This window comes from Cyprinus carpio, chromosome B9 (genome assembly GCF_018340385.1).
Source record: "Cyprinus carpio isolate SPL01 chromosome B9, ASM1834038v1, whole genome shotgun sequence".
In the NCBI taxonomy this organism is placed as follows: domain Eukaryota; kingdom Metazoa; phylum Chordata; class Actinopteri; order Cypriniformes; family Cyprinidae; genus Cyprinus; species Cyprinus carpio.
Genome location: NC_056605.1, coordinates 24075029 through 24091097, shown reverse-complemented (window position 1 = coordinate 24091097; position 16069 = coordinate 24075029). Strand labels below are relative to the sequence as shown.

The following is a 16069-nucleotide window of genomic DNA, read 5'->3' as shown; positions in this document are numbered from 1 at the left end:
ATCCCTAACACACACCAACACACACAAGTAAACAACTGTCATGCGTACAAACTGAAAACATGAGTACATAACAAAAAAGTACTTTGTTCCACATTGTAATGGCAACTAAACTGAGAAAAGTTTTTTTGTTGTTGTTGCATTTTTTTATGCATATTATTTATATTTTTTTTATAAAACATTAAATATAGTGTGTGTGTGTGTGTGTGTGTGTGTGTGTGTGTGTGTGTGTGTGTGTGTGTGTGTGTGTGTGTGTGTGTGTGTGTGTGTGTGTGTGTGTGTGTGTGTGTGTGTGTATTAAATAAGTCATATAAAATAAATTACAAAAATGTATAATGTATGTTCTGTAGCTTTGCAGGTAGGTTTCATGGAGACGTTGCCACAGTTCTTCTGTATTTAGTCTGTTTCAGTTTGTCATTCCAGACAGACTGGATGATGATGTGTAGAGCACTGGCTGTTGTAAGACTCCTTGTGCAAACAGAAATCTCACTGGATTATTACAATTAATGGCAAAATGAATGTTTCCTTGTTTTACCTAGGACTGTCGCGATAACCGCAATATCGCAATACTGCACTATTGACGAGCAAACCACAGAGGAATGCAAGAACTGCAGCAACTGGGATTTTTGTGTGTTTTCTTTTTTCATGAGGTTATGCCATTCTCGTTTTACACTTGTGAATGTGGACTGAATATTAAAAGTTAGTAATGATAACATAAACCATGCTGATTTGTAGAGAGGCTCTGTAGACTTACATGGTCCTCCAGGCCGAGTCATATATATTTGTGAAAATAGGTTGTCATGTCCAAGGAAAGCAGAATCTCCGTCTTAGCAGAGATTGCAGGCGCCATACCACACAGTGATGTAGCTAGTCAGGATGCTCTCAATGGTGCCTCTGTAGAAGGTGCACAAGATGGGGGCCGGGGCTCTAGCTCTTCTCAGTTATCTTGTTTGCCCTGCAATCAAAGAAGAAACCTGAGGAAGAAAAGGCGGCTCTAGCCCCAGAGCTCACTCCCATGTTGGATCCAGTCCCCGAGTCTAGCCCAGTCAGGGCTCCTGTTCACGAGTTTTGCCCAGTGAGGTCTCATGTCTCCGAATTTAGCCTCGTTAAGCCCAGGGAGGGCTCCAGATCCCCAGTTAAGCCCAGGGAGGGCTCCGGGGGGGTTGTAGGGCTCCAGCCAAAGAAGCCGGGGTGGGGGCTGGGGCCACGGCCTCGGACATGGTCTCCTGAACTGCCTGATCCACCAGGGCCTCCCGAGCTCCCTGCTCTTCCATGGCCACCCAAACTCCCTACTCCACCATGGCCTCCTGGAGTACCTGCTCCAACATGGCCTCCTGAGTTCCCTTCTCCGTCATGGCCTCCCGAGCTCCCTGATCTGCCCTGGAGGCCTTCCTTGTCCCAGTCCTCCAGCAGCCTCCAGTGCGTACCCAACCCCGTGGAATTGTTATATGACTTAAAACCATTTTTTGGCTGGTGAAAAAATTAGTGTTATAATAATTTTGGCCACCACTGTATAACAAAATATTTAGTTTATATTATTTTAGATAATATTATTATTATTTGCAGTGCATGTACAGTATTACATTGCAGATCCTTTGTAATATTACTGGTCACTTTAATTTACTTGCCAAACCCAATTCTTACTGGTATTGGCACTAGGTGAGTGTTAATTTTGGACCCTGCATACTAAGCAGTGAAGGCAGGGGAGGACAGTGAGCAGGAGGAGGGTGGCCCCAGTGTTGTTTGGAAAAGATCTGTGTTAACCACAGGCTCTGGTGTGGCCATTGTGCTTTCTTTTCAGGATGTCATTATGTGATTTTCAGAGCAAGCCGTGTCTAAATTAGTCCTGTGCCTCCCTCGACTAAACTCAGTGACTACACAACCCAAAAAGAGAAAGAGAGAGAGAAAAAAATAACTGCATTAACTTGGACAAACTCCAAATTAAACACAGTATTCAAAAACCTGAAAAAGGCAGAAGCCAGAGTGAAAACACATGACAGCAGAGTTGCGTTATGGCTGAATATTCAGAGCAGATCTGCATGTTTAAAGCAGGAAGACTGGCAGATGGCATAAATATGCTTCTGCTGAACTGCTATCTCACCCCATGAACACGACACGTCCAACAGACGTTCTTTATGCACTCCAGAACATGCGTTTCATTATGTTCTCTCTCTTACTGCTCTTCAACTTTATTTGTCAGAAGTGATTTGGTGATTTGGATTCCATTATACCACAATAGTTTAGTCAAAAATGGCATTATAGAAGAGTGTAGTCTCTGAAGACACCTAACAGCTTTGAGATAACTTCCTGATCTAGGGCTCATCTGCTTGTCGTCTTCCTGACTGAGAGAACATGTTCAGAGAAAATGTCTAGAAACAAAAATCAAACCTGATAGAGTGGGTCTCCCTCCATTATTCGCTCTCATTTATAATTCAGTTCAGCATCTGCTAGGAGAAAACACTTCCAGCACATACCTGGTGCATTTTGAAATTTATTTATGCCGTAAAATCCAGTTTAAAAACAGCTGATAAATCATCTCAGTAATCAAAATGTGCCTTGCACGTCTCCAGTCCATCAGTTAAGATGTTTTTAACGTAAAACTGTTGCTTCCAGCTATAATATGAGTCTTCTATCCATAATATTGCTTTCTCCAATCAAAAAGTTAAGAGAAACATGCACAGATCAACAAAAAAAAAAATTACAAGCTAAAGGAGGTGGATTTTTGGACTTTTTCTATTTGAGAAAGTGTTATTATGGATTATGGACTGGTATTTTGGGTGGAAGTGAAAATCTATTGTTAAAATGCTTTAATGATGGATTTGTTTCTTACAAACTTTTTCACTTTACCAAACTTTAATTGATGGACTGGAGTCATGTGAATTACTTGTGGATTATTGTGATGTTTTTCTCTGCTGCTTAGACTCTCATTCTGACGGCACCCATTCTCTGCAGAGGATCCATTGGAGAGCAAGTGATCATGTAATGCTAAATTTCTCCAAATCTGTTCATTTACATCTTCATCCCTTCCAAAACTATTCCAAACTATTCCTTGAAGAAAATAAGTAAGGTCCATTTTGATTTTCATGTTGTCTTTAAAGAACTCTATCCTGACATCCAATGACCACTATCTGCAAACCTTAATATGCAAAATGATTTAAAGCATTTCTGATTGGCTGAGTGCAGCTGATTTGCTGTTTACAAAGCCTAGGGCAGTCAGAGAGACAGGTGTGATTCTTCAGGACAACTATTTTTAGTGGCATCTGTCAGGTAGTGGGGACATTTTTGCATGCCATCATGCAACTTTTTTCTTTCTTCTTTTTTGAGCCAAACCAAGTGAGGACATCCATTAAAAAGAACAAAAAATATAGGACTAGTTTTTCATTGTGAAGATTGCATTGTATTCTTAAACATACTTTAAAAGACCTCACTGCATCAGAAAATTGCGATCATAATAAAGATATCACTAAACCATTATTAAACAGCCTTATTATTTTTCTCAAAGACAGTGATTTCATTTCACCCTCTTGTAAAGATACTAATAAAAATGACAATCTCATTTGATGTAGTTTGGATTTATCTTTCATTATATTGTAATATTATCTGAGCTATGGGCTTTCCTAATATCTAAATTATGAGATTTTCAAAATGCCTGTCTCTGTCTGGCAGATGAAGGCTTGGTTATAAAGCCGGAGACAGTTTTCTTCTATTAAAGAATAATTATTTGCTAACAAGTGAGGGATAATAAACATCACATCTGAGTTGTTGATTAATCAAGAGAATGTGGGATTGTTGTCTTAATAGGCAGAATTCCAACAAAATATTATTTAAATGGACAAAGTACAGTTTATCAGGATTATTTTATTTAATTTAATTTTACCTTTAACATTTTTAGCTGTGATCCTTTAAAGGGGTGAGATGAGAGACAAAACTTCTCAGTTGGTCTGAGAGAAAATTCTCATTCTGTTTCTCCAATTCATGGATTTAACAACGAGATTTAAAAACAAATTTGACTTTTCTGTTTTCTGTTATTTTGCATAATCCATATTACTTTAAAAGGCAAAATGCAGTAATTACACATTGTCAAAACTGACAAATATCTGAAATTATATATATATATATATATATATATATATATATATATATATATATATATATATATATATATATAATGTTCTACAGAAGAAAAAAAATAATACAGTTATAATTCTCACAATTTAAGCATTTACAAAGTCAAGCAGCTGAGGTTTTATATTCAAGTATGGAATACAAGTATGGGAATGACCTGAAACTGTTCACACTATAATTTCATGGAATGCACTGAATAACTAAGCAGGATCACATTGCAGAACCTGGTATGCCATTATACATGGAGTTCACTGAGTTCCTGACATGAGCGGTAGCTGTGACTATAGTATCCACGATGGCTAATAGAGCATCAGTCTCTCCCAGGCAGCAGGTTGAGAACCGTGCCCTCCCTGTCTGTCTTTTCTGCCCCTGCCAGACAGAGAAGAAGGGGGTGACCAATCCCACCCTTTTGGGCATTACATCATTGCTTTCCCTGCTGCAGTGCCTCCCAATGAAAGAGTCTGTGTGCCTGCCAAGTAAACAATTCTGTCTCTTTACATGCTTCTATCGCACTGAGAAGCGTTTTAATATATCATAACTGACACATGGCATGACACAGCAACATAAAAACATGCACCCATCAGTTAATGTTTGACATCTTGCAGATGCTCTTAATACATTTTTTTTATTTTTCACATAAAGCAAGCATATTTAAAGGGATAGTTCAACCCCAAAACGAAAAATCTGTCATCATTTACTCAATGCACAAACAAAGCACATGCACTTCTTTCTTCACAGGACTCATATCCAGCAGGGAATGACTGGAAGTCTAATGTCTGTGCTGCAGTGGCAGCCGTGAAAATACTCCACAAAAACAATCAAACTCAAAACTTGTATTTTTACTGTATTTACAAATGACAATAGGCAAAAGAAAACATGAACGATGTGTAACAACAGACTAACATTACTTAGAATGTCTCAATGTCTAACAACTCTTTGCACCAGTGTTTTTTCTTATACACATGACAGTTACTCATCACTGATGAAATTATTAATTATTAATATTATGCATTGATAAATGTAATTGCTGCATTTTTCTATAAATTTCAGACTAGACTGTGTTTCAGTGCTGCATTTGGTGTCACTGAGGATTGCAGTTGGTTCCTGCATCTAGCCACTGATGGCAGGCAGCCTTCTGCCATTACAACACTGCAGGAGAGGAGACAGACAGCAGACGAAACGCTCCTCCTGTGCTTCACTGGCATTCTGGCATGATGCATGAAGACTACAGTCACCTGTATCATGACTTTATTCAGCACAGACACTGCGGGGTGCTGAGGGACACGGATAAATGGATGAGAAAAGGTCACGTTGCATATGACACATGCTTTCTGTCATGACCACAAAGATTTGTAAAGGGATGGGCAAAGAAAAAAAGATGGAGTTCAACAAAAATATAAATCAAGAACTCTCGTCAATATCCCTTCCTCAACACTTCGGCAACAAAATGGTCTCTAGGGAGATTCTGAGATCAGTCAGTCCTCCAGTGCAACTACAGAGTGATTACTGCAACTCATACAGATTGGTGGCATAACAGTATTTAATGTGCAATGGCTGGATGTGCAAAAAGCACCATAAATGTAGTCTATACATCTTTTGCACTATATTTCAAGTCCAAACCAAATGTCAGTCTATTTCTCGAATAAAGCCAAGTTATTATTTACTGATAATCTTCACCTCTGCTACAGCAAAAGACCAGCTCTGAAATGAAATTATGACTGGCATCCAAAGTGTGACACAGATGCCATATCTAATTTGAAAGCTGCTCTTTCAAGAAGATCAGGCCCTTTCTTTCAGAACATGCTGCACAACTCCTTGTTCAAGCTCTTGTTCTGACCAGGCTAGACTATTGCAATGCTCTCTTGGCAGGTCTTCCAACCAGTTATATCTGAGACTTGTTATAGCACTTATATATCATTGCTCTTTTGTTGTTTTTGATTGCTTCCATTGTCCTCATTTGTAAGTCGCTTTGGATAAAAGCGTCTGCTAAATGACTAAATGTAAATGTAAATGTAATGCTCTTGGGCCGAAATATTATAAATATTATATGATTATATTAGAAATATTATCTTCTTATCAATGAATAATTAGTGCATATGAAGCTACTGTATAGAAAAGAACATGAAAATTATCATTTTTATAAATAATGATCACCCCCAAAAAATAAATAATAAATGTAAATGTAAATAATTAAATTCACCCGCATATAAAAAAAAAATTTCAATAGATTTGACACTTTTCTCCAATTAAATGTATTTGTTCTCAAAACAATTAGCAAAGAAGTAATATTAACATCAACTCTGTAGGTGTGTTCTCTATTGGTTATAAAACACATTCAGCTGTAGATGCACAAATATGCTAATGAAAATACATGTTTATTGTTTTTTTTAATTATTGAGTTTTGATTTTTTTTTTTTTTGTATTGATATATTAATTTATTTTTTTTTTTTTTTTTTTGTTGTTGATGTTGTTTTGGACCACCATGTCAAAAATTCTCCTGATTGTCCACCTGAATTATCTGATTGAATTCTGAAAAATGTTTGGACATTTACTGTAAATAACAGAAGTTGTCCCAGGAGGACTAAAGTTGCCCCCCCCCCCCCCCTCTAAAGGAAGCAATTGTGATCAATGTGTAAACAATTAGGAAAACTGCATTTCCTGTGTTGTGTGTATAATTATCCAAATAGTTATCAGTTTTGGGCCAATCGAAAATATACCATGTTCAGTTGATCGAATGACAAATTACTTAGAGTTTATTTTGTGTGTGTGTGTGTGTGTTTGGACAAACGGTACATAAAAGCTTGTGATTTGTGTAAAACCTTTTTTCAGATATTTTGAAGTATTGGTTGGTTGTATTAACTATTATGAAAACATTTGAGAGTTTTGTGCACATTGTTTTGAGAAAATGATTTGCATGATTTGAAAGTGAAAGTCGTGACATTTGCCAGGTATGGTAACCCATACTCGGAATTGGTGCTCTGCATTTAACCCATCCAAGTGCACGCACACAGCAGTGAGAAGTGAACACACCATGAACACACACCGTAGCAGTGGTCAGCTATATCCAGCGCAGCGGGCCAGGGGATAGGGTTTGGGTTCATTGCTTTGGTGAAGTTCAGTTATGGGTTTTGTGTTTGGGGTGGAAGGCGCTGTTAATTCACTCCCCACCCACCTACAACTCCTGCCAGCACCGAGACTCGGACCTGCGACCTTCAGGTTACAAGTCCAACTTTCTAACCATAAGGCCACAGCTGCTCCTAATTTGATTTGTAATTTGTATGAAATTAATGTAAATGTACAAACTGTTTAGGACATTTACAAAGTGTTCCGATCACTGTGTTAACTGTTTTGAGAACGGTGACCTGAGTTTGAAGAAATGTGTCAAATCGACCAAGAAAAACTGTATTACTCTGAAGCAATTGTGATAAATGTGTAAACGATTAGGAAAACCGCATTTCTTGTGTTGAGTGTATGATAAACCGAATAGTTCTCAGTTTAGAGCCGATCGAAAATACACCATGTTCATTTGATAGAATGACAAATTACAGAGTCTTGTTTGTTGCGTTTGGACAAATGGTACATAAAAGTTTGTGATTTGTGTAAAATTATTTGCATGATTTGTAATTTGTATGAAAAGAATGATCAATTCGATTGATAAAAACTGTTAACAAATGTACACATCTACAGATATATTAAACAGAAATTAATCATTTAAAAAATTATATAATGAATACTGTATGTAGATACAGAATACGTGTGTGTATATATATATATATATATATATATATATATATATATATATATATATATATATAAACAGTGAGTACGGAAAGTATTCAGAGCCCCTTAAATTTTTCACTCTTTGTTATATTGCAGCCATTTGCTAAAACCATTTAACTTCATTTTTTTTCCTCATTAATGTACACACAGCACCCCATACTGACAGAAAAACACAGAATTGTTGACATTTTTGCAGATTTATTAAAAAAGAAAAACTGAAATATCACATGGTCCTAAGTATTCAGACCCTTTGCTCAGTATTTAGTAGAAGCACCCTTTTGATCTAATACAGCCATGAGTCTTTTTGGGAGATGCGGATGCAACACGTTTTTCACACCTGGATTTGGGGATCCTCTGCCATTCCTCCTTGGAGATCCTCTCCAGTTCTGTCAGGTTGGATGGTAAACGTTGGTGGACAGCCATTTTCAGGTCTCTCCAGAGATGCTCAATTGGGTTTAAGTCAGAGCTCTGGCTGGGCCATTCACGAACAGTCACGGAGTTGTTGTGAAGCCACTCCTTCCTTATTTTAGCTGTGTGCTTAGGGTCATTGTCTTGTTGGAAGGTGAACCTTCGGCCCAGTCTGAGGTTCCGTCGGGCCACTCTGCCATAAAGCCCCGACTGGTGGAGGGCTGCAGTGATGGTTGACTTTCTACGACTTTCTCCCATCTCCCGACTGCATCTCTGGAGCTCAGCCACAGTGATCTTTTGGTTCTTCTTTACCTCTCTCACCAAGGCTCTTCTCCTCGATAGCTCAGTTTGGCCGGACGGCCAGCTCTAGGAAAGGTTCTGGTCGTCCCAAACGTCTTCCATTTAAGGATTATGGAGGCCACAGTGCTCTTAGGAACCTTAAGTGGAGCAGAAATTTTTTTGTAACCTTGGCCAGATCTGTGCCTTGCCACAATTCTGTCTCTGAGCTCTTCAGGCAGTTCCTTTGACCTCATGATTCTCATTTGCTCTGGCATGCACTGTGAGCTGTAAGGTCTTATATAGACAGGTGTGTGGCTTTCCAAATCAAGTCCAAACAGTATAATCAAACACAGCTGGACTCAAATGAAGGTGTAGAACCATCTCAAGGATGATCAGAAGAGATGGACAGCACCTGAGTTAAATATATGAGTGTCACAGCAAAGGGTCTGAATACTTAGGACCATGTGATATTTAAATTTTTCTTTTTTAATAAATCTGCAAAAATGTCAACAATTCTGTGTTTTTCTGTCAATATGGGCTGCTGTGTTTACATTAATGAGGAAAAAAAATTAACTTAAATGATTTAACAAATGGCTGCAATATAACAAAGAGTGAAAAATTTAAGGGGCTCTGAATACTTTCCGTACCCACTGTATATATATACACATATACATACATATATATATATATATATATATATATATATACACACATATATCTATATCTATATACATATATATATATATATATACATATATATATATATATACACACATATATCTATATCTATATCTATATAGATAGATAGATAGATAGATAGATAGATATAATGTAATTAAGATGTGCGTCTGAATTACTAACTGATTAAATTATTAATTATTAATAAATCCTGGGCTTCACTGGCCTACTGGCATGATGCAGAAGTATATATATATATATATATATATATATATATATATATATATATATATATATATATATATATATATATATATATATATATATATACATACATACAGTATATATACAAAAATGCACTACCGCAGGACAACACTTAATGGGCGAGTGCAGGCGGGTTGAGATTCGTGTGTGTGGGATGAGGGAGAATAAGGTTGTACTCATACTAGGCAATCTTAAGAGTGCCTGAGCACGTTTGACCCCCAAAGCCCAGTTGGTTTGACTAGTGTGATGGCTCAGTGGTTCGTTTGGATGTCCCTGGCTCGGTTTGAAGATGTTGGCCAGAGCGCGTTTCAATTGGACTCAGGCGCCGTACGCATGTAGTGTGAGCGCTAACTGCACCAGAGCATGGAGCTTCTGATACGTGGAGCATGACTGCATTAACATTTCTGAGAGGCAAAATGATAGATCTGTAAAGCAACATATTGTGAGAGGGCCATATGTTACCGCATCTCAAATGACTCAAAATAATAATAAACCACAAAGTTAACAAAACGATGCACTCCATTGTGCTGAGTGAGAATGTTTCTCTGCTGTCTTCACATGCTATCAAAAATGTCCTATTTCCCACGTTGCATTCTTTCCTGCTAAAAATAACAGTGAACAGTGTTTTGTGAATGTTGATGCTTAGCCTAAATAATTTCTCTGGGATCGCCGTTAATGTGAGTGCTGCTGCAGTCTTAGGCCCACCCCAAATGCTCTTATTGTTTGAGATGCGTGATGACGCCCATCCCAAGCCAGTACAGATCAACATCCCAGCCCTCCTCTGTAAATATGTGTTTATATATATACATATATATATATATATATATATATATATATATATATATATATATATATGCTATATATATATATATATATATATATTTATAATTACATATAATATAATTTATATGTGTGTGTGAATTAAAATACATTTTTTACTAATTCATCAGTTTAATTAATTGAAAAAATGTAAATAAAAAGAAACATATACATACATACATATATATATATATATATATATATATATATATACACACACACACACACAAACTACATATATATACACAGTCACTATGATATACAATTACTCATGCTGTGATTTATATCACCCACCCCTAGTGACCCACACCATCATTAAATCACTGCCACCATCACCGTTATGTATCTGGACAGTCTGGTGATGCTAATGGCAGGTGTCTAGACAGGCAACATCACGTCACCCTGAATCCAACTAGCATGTTATCCTGCCCGGTAAACAAAATTACAGGACATCAGTATATCCAACATGTAGAGCTATGAGCGCATAACTATACTTAACAGGTACAGGGATGCTCAAAAACTGCAGAAAAAAATGCACAGACAATAGACACATCAATGAAGCGATAATTCACAAAATAAACAAAAAAAAAATTATAATAGCTAAAAAGAAAAAGAAGTGAATGTAAAGATACAGAGGGCTGTTAGGAGAAATCAGAATGCCGGTACTGCCGTATCAGCCTGTCAGATTCTCACACACCTTATGTGCCAGAGCGTTACACACAATGACGCAGCATCTCTGCAGCAAGGCGAGCAGGCAGGCAGAGAACAGGAGAGAGACAGAAAGAAAAGCAAGAAAAAAGGATAAAGAGCCTACCTGATGAAATCTGCGTGTAGGATCCTGTTCTTCAGGGTGTAGTACAGAGAAAGAGAGAGAAACACAGATGGACCTGGAGGGAGAGAGAAGAGGAAAGAAATGTGGCAGGTGAGCTCAAGGTGTCCTCAGAGTTCCCTCGTTTCAGTCATGTGACCTCGACAGCTACAATACACGTTCCTCGTCAATGGCCAGAGACGCACATGTGTGAGTTTAGTATGCGCTGCTCATACTGCCGCCTTCCAGCAAGTGGGAGAGCAGTATGAGCGAGGGGTAGGGCTGTGTGTGTGTGTGAGAGAGAGAGAGTGGGAGTGTGTTTGTGTGACTGAGATGGTAATATAATTAACAGCCTGATAGACTGTAAGCAAGAGCAGAAGTAAAAAATTCATGAATCAGTGAGTGAGCAGAATGTTCCAGAACAATGCGCAGATGCTCTCGAGCTAGAATGGAGCGCAAAAAAAACAAAAAACAAAGAATGACACTGCACAAAGGCAATGAAGGTTTTCCCAAACACTCCTACTGCCCAGTTCACTAAGTCTTCAGTCTGATATTGTCCACACAAACACATAGCCCCTCTCCAAACTCAACACCATTGGGTGAGAAGCGGAACATCAAATGTCAAAAGCCCCTTTTAATGCAAGTAAGTCAACTTTATGACCATTTTTGAAACATCCTGTGACGATAATTCTAGTCATGCAGGTACAGCTCTAGAAATCAAATCTGACAACAATGGCATCATAAAATGTTCATTACGTCACGAAAGGGGGGAATCACAATTGGGCTAATTTTAACACTGTTGCCGCGAGTTGTTTTTCATGTCCGTGGGATTAAGCGCCCACAAGAACGTGATATTTAACCCCATAATGCTAATTTTACCAGAGGAGCCACACCATAAAACATGTATTTAAAAAAGCTGTTTGTACTGGGGGACCGCCCTCGAAAAACGATTGGGCTAGTTTTGGGCTAGATTTGAGTAGCAATTGGGCGGGTTTTGTTGTGAAAACCTGGCAACCCTGACCTTTGCTCATGTGTAAACAAGCACAACCGCGGTCGATTTCATTTTCCAGTCAAAATCGAGGCTTGGGTGTGCGATATATAGTATATATTCTCCGATAATATGGTAAGTGTTGTTGTAATGATGTGCAATCTGACATTATCGAGTATATCACGAAATCACACACAGAGAGTGCAGGCACGTGATTTAGTCTATTAAAACTCAAAATTCAAGGCATTCTAAATTGTAGATGGTAATAATGCTTCTGTATGCTTTTTTATGTTTATATAATTGAATATAGTTAACTTAATCCATATCACAAAGAGTTCAGTTTTTTTTCCAGATATCAGCATGATAACAAATGTAATAATCATTGTAAGTTTAATAAAGTTAGTATTAAGTGACTTACATTTTAGACACAACATTTTCTTTTTTTGCTCAATTTTGCCAATGAAAATAGTGCCAAACAAAGATCACAGCACTGTTTTGCATCTCTGAGCAATGGACGGTGTTTACTTAATGAATGAATCTGCTTTTTGAACCAATCGGTTGAATGAATGATTCACAGTCAAACGCTTTGTTCCCGAATGAATCAGCTGTTTGAATGAATCGATTGAATCTCAATGACTTACTCATTAACAGTCACTTGCTGCTACCTACTGGCGCATTTGTACTACTTTTTTCATGTTTCAAATCGTTTCCAATATCAGTATTCAGCGTTTTGTTTAAAACAAAACATTATTTATGCATCTGTAACTGCAGGTAAATGCATCCATGTCCCCTCTAAGATACATTAAACTGTGTAAATACATCTAAATGCTATATCAGATCAGAAACAGATTCCAGAAATGTTTTTGTATGTTGGAATGAAAGACACTATACTGGATGCAGTGCTTCTTATTCTTTTCCCAAAGATACAAAATGGAAGAAAGAGTTAAAACTGAACACAATCTTGCTGCTCAAGGCGTGTATGAACATTTTTATATATATATTTATTTGTTCCTTTTCCATTTTGCAATTACTTGTACTTTTACTTTAAATACTTAAGTATGTTTAATATTTTAAAAATACTTTTCATACTTAAGTACAATAAATATCACATACTTGAAGACTTTTACTCAAGTAATATTCTAAATGGTGACATGAACTTCTACCAAAGTAATTTTCTCCCAATGCCCTTTGGCTTTAATTGTGTTCAGAACCATACTTTAATCATTAAGAGCCTGATTGTAATAAAATCTGTTGAAGAGATCCATCTCAGTGCTACTAAAGAATATTTATAAAAGTGTTTACTGAATGTGCTAAATGTTTGCTAACACTTTTAAATGTTAGTTTTACAAAACTAGGAACTCCAATCTATTTAATCTTTACTTCTTCTCAGTTTTTTTTCTGCTGTACAGAAGTGATCTCTTCCCCCAGTGATCCCAAGTTGGCCACAACTGTCAGAGACAATACCAGAGCAATGCAGACAGGAAACTTTGACTGGAAATATGACAGTAGCTGGTGTTCAGATGGCCTCAGTATAGACTCCCTCCACTGACTGACTCACAACAATGCAATAAGTCCTCCAAACAGCTCTCTGATCACTAGTGGGGGTGAATGAGGCCTTTATCCGAGCACATTTACACTAGACAAACCATGAACAAGTCTTCTGATCCTATATTGGATCAGAACCATCAATGATTTAAAGTTAGTTTTTATTCAGCTGGATGGTATAACAATGCCCCAATTTTTAAATTAAAGACAGTTCACCCAAAACTGATCATTTAATTTCAAACCCAGATTGCTGTTATTTTTATAAACATGGAATATAGATCACAAGTCACTTGGACCATGGCATTTATGGCTGCATCTTTGTCTTTTTTTGAGCTTGAGCTTTTTTTGTTACATGTAAATAATAATAATAATAATAATAATAATAATAAATATAAATATAAATACTATTATTAAAATGAACAGCATACCTATCAGTGTTGTTTTATCATTATTAATATACTATTATAATATTTATTCATGTTTGACATTAGCTTTTATTTTTATATTTTCAGTTTCATATTTTCATTTGAGTAATTTTGCTTGTCATTTTAGTATTTTCTTTTTAATTCTCATTTAAAGCTTTTCATTTAATATTTATATTTTATTTAAGCTTTATTACATTACAGAAAAAAATGTAGTTTTAATAGCAGTTAACAATAACAACACATACAGATTTGTAAAGACATGAGGGTGAGAAAATTATGAGGAAATACTCATTTTCAGTCGAGTTATTCCTTCAAAACATTGACATCTTATCATTCTCCTCAGCTGATTTCTCTCTCTCTCTCTCTCTCTCTCTCTCTCTCTCTCTCGTGTTTTGCTGACCATCATTATTAGGGCAGAACAAAGATTTGTCTTCATTCATCTCTCCCCTTCGGCTGTTCATGCTCTCTCCCATCATCATTATCTCCACAAATGTGGGATTCTGAAGGCACCACATACAGGCAGAGGGGCAGAGAACCCTCTAACCCTCCTAAAAACCCCACCCCAAACCATCACTACGGATGGTTATCCCCCGACCGCTGAATGAATCTTCTTTCATGCTTATAACTTCCAAGGCTCTGAGGCCCGCTTATTTTCATGCACTTCCTTGGTAACATGGGCGTCTGCCTTCCCAAAATAGCGTGTCTGATGGGTTTAGCTGTGTGTGGTGTGCCAGCGCCACATGGAGTAGAATGAGGGTGGGCCATGCTAATTCAAAAACACATATGACTGAGCCATGTAAAGCAAGCATAGGCACTCTTATTTGTCTGAGTGCTAATTTGCATTGTTTTCCCTGACCACCTTCCCTATTGGAGTCTTAAGCTGTATTCTGATTTACAGGGTACATACAATGAGCGGGGGGTATCTGTAGTTCACCTCACTTAAAAAATGCATTCACTAGGAATGCCCTGCAACATCATCAAAGATAAAGTTAACACTTAAATTACCCAGATTACTGGTTTCGTGAGTACATAATATAATTTTTAAATATACAGTATATAATATACAATATATATATCAAATTTAATTAAGCAGGTTAGACACTGACATGCTTGCTGCAGTTTTATTTCTTACAATGCATCCAAAACTGTACACAAAGTGAAAAGAGTTACAATTACAGTACTTTGTAATTTTGTAAACATATGTGACCATGGATCACAAAACCAGTCATACTAATGAATAAATACGCTTTCAATTGATGTACGGTTTGTTAGGATAAGACAACATTTGCCCGAGATACAACTATTTGAAAATCTGGAATCTGAGGGTGCAAAAAATTCTAAATATTGAGAAAATTGCCTTTAAAGTTGTCCAAATGAAGTTCTTAGCAATGTATATTACTAATCAGAAATTAAAGTTTGATATATTTATGGTTGGAAATTTACAAAATATCTTCATGGAACATAATCTTTACTTAATATCCTAATGATTTTTGGCATAAAAGAAAAATCGATCATTTTGACCCATACAATGTATAGTTGGCTATTGGGACAAATATACCCCTGCTATTTATGACTGGTTTTGTGGTCCAGGGTCACATATTACAAAGCACAAACTGGTTTAACTGTGGTCATAATCATCTACATACTGACTCAGCTAAAGCCCCAAAGTGAAATGAACAAAGCCTCCAACCTTAAACAGTTCAAATCAATAATTTGCAACAAAGACATACTAGAAACAGCTATTCTCCTTAAAGGGACAGTTCATGCAGAACTAAACATTGCCTTTTGTGTTTCAGAGAATAAATGAATTTGTAATGAAATAATAGTGAATAAATGCAAACAGAGTTTCCTTTAAGACACTGTATGTAGTGCTAAAGCAGCACCAGTTTGAGGAAATCAGAAACTATGTTGCCTTATAGATAATTCATTCCCACAATGACCCTTTTAATATAA

At 36.9% G+C, this 16069-nt stretch overlaps 1 protein-coding gene across 12 annotated transcripts in view; it reads right to left on the bottom strand.

The window, feature by feature from the left end:
- The window catches only part of LOC109057072 (microtubule-associated protein 2-like), a 109624-nt gene that overhangs the window by 54733 nt on the left and 38822 nt on the right, over window positions 1-16069 (bottom strand). For all 12 annotated transcript variants that reach the window (XM_042731712.1, XM_042731714.1, XM_042731715.1 and 9 more), the window contains one exon: window positions 11165-11237. The gene's annotated coding sequence lies outside the window, so the exon portion shown is untranslated. The remainder of the gene's footprint in view (window positions 1-11164; window positions 11238-16069) is intronic.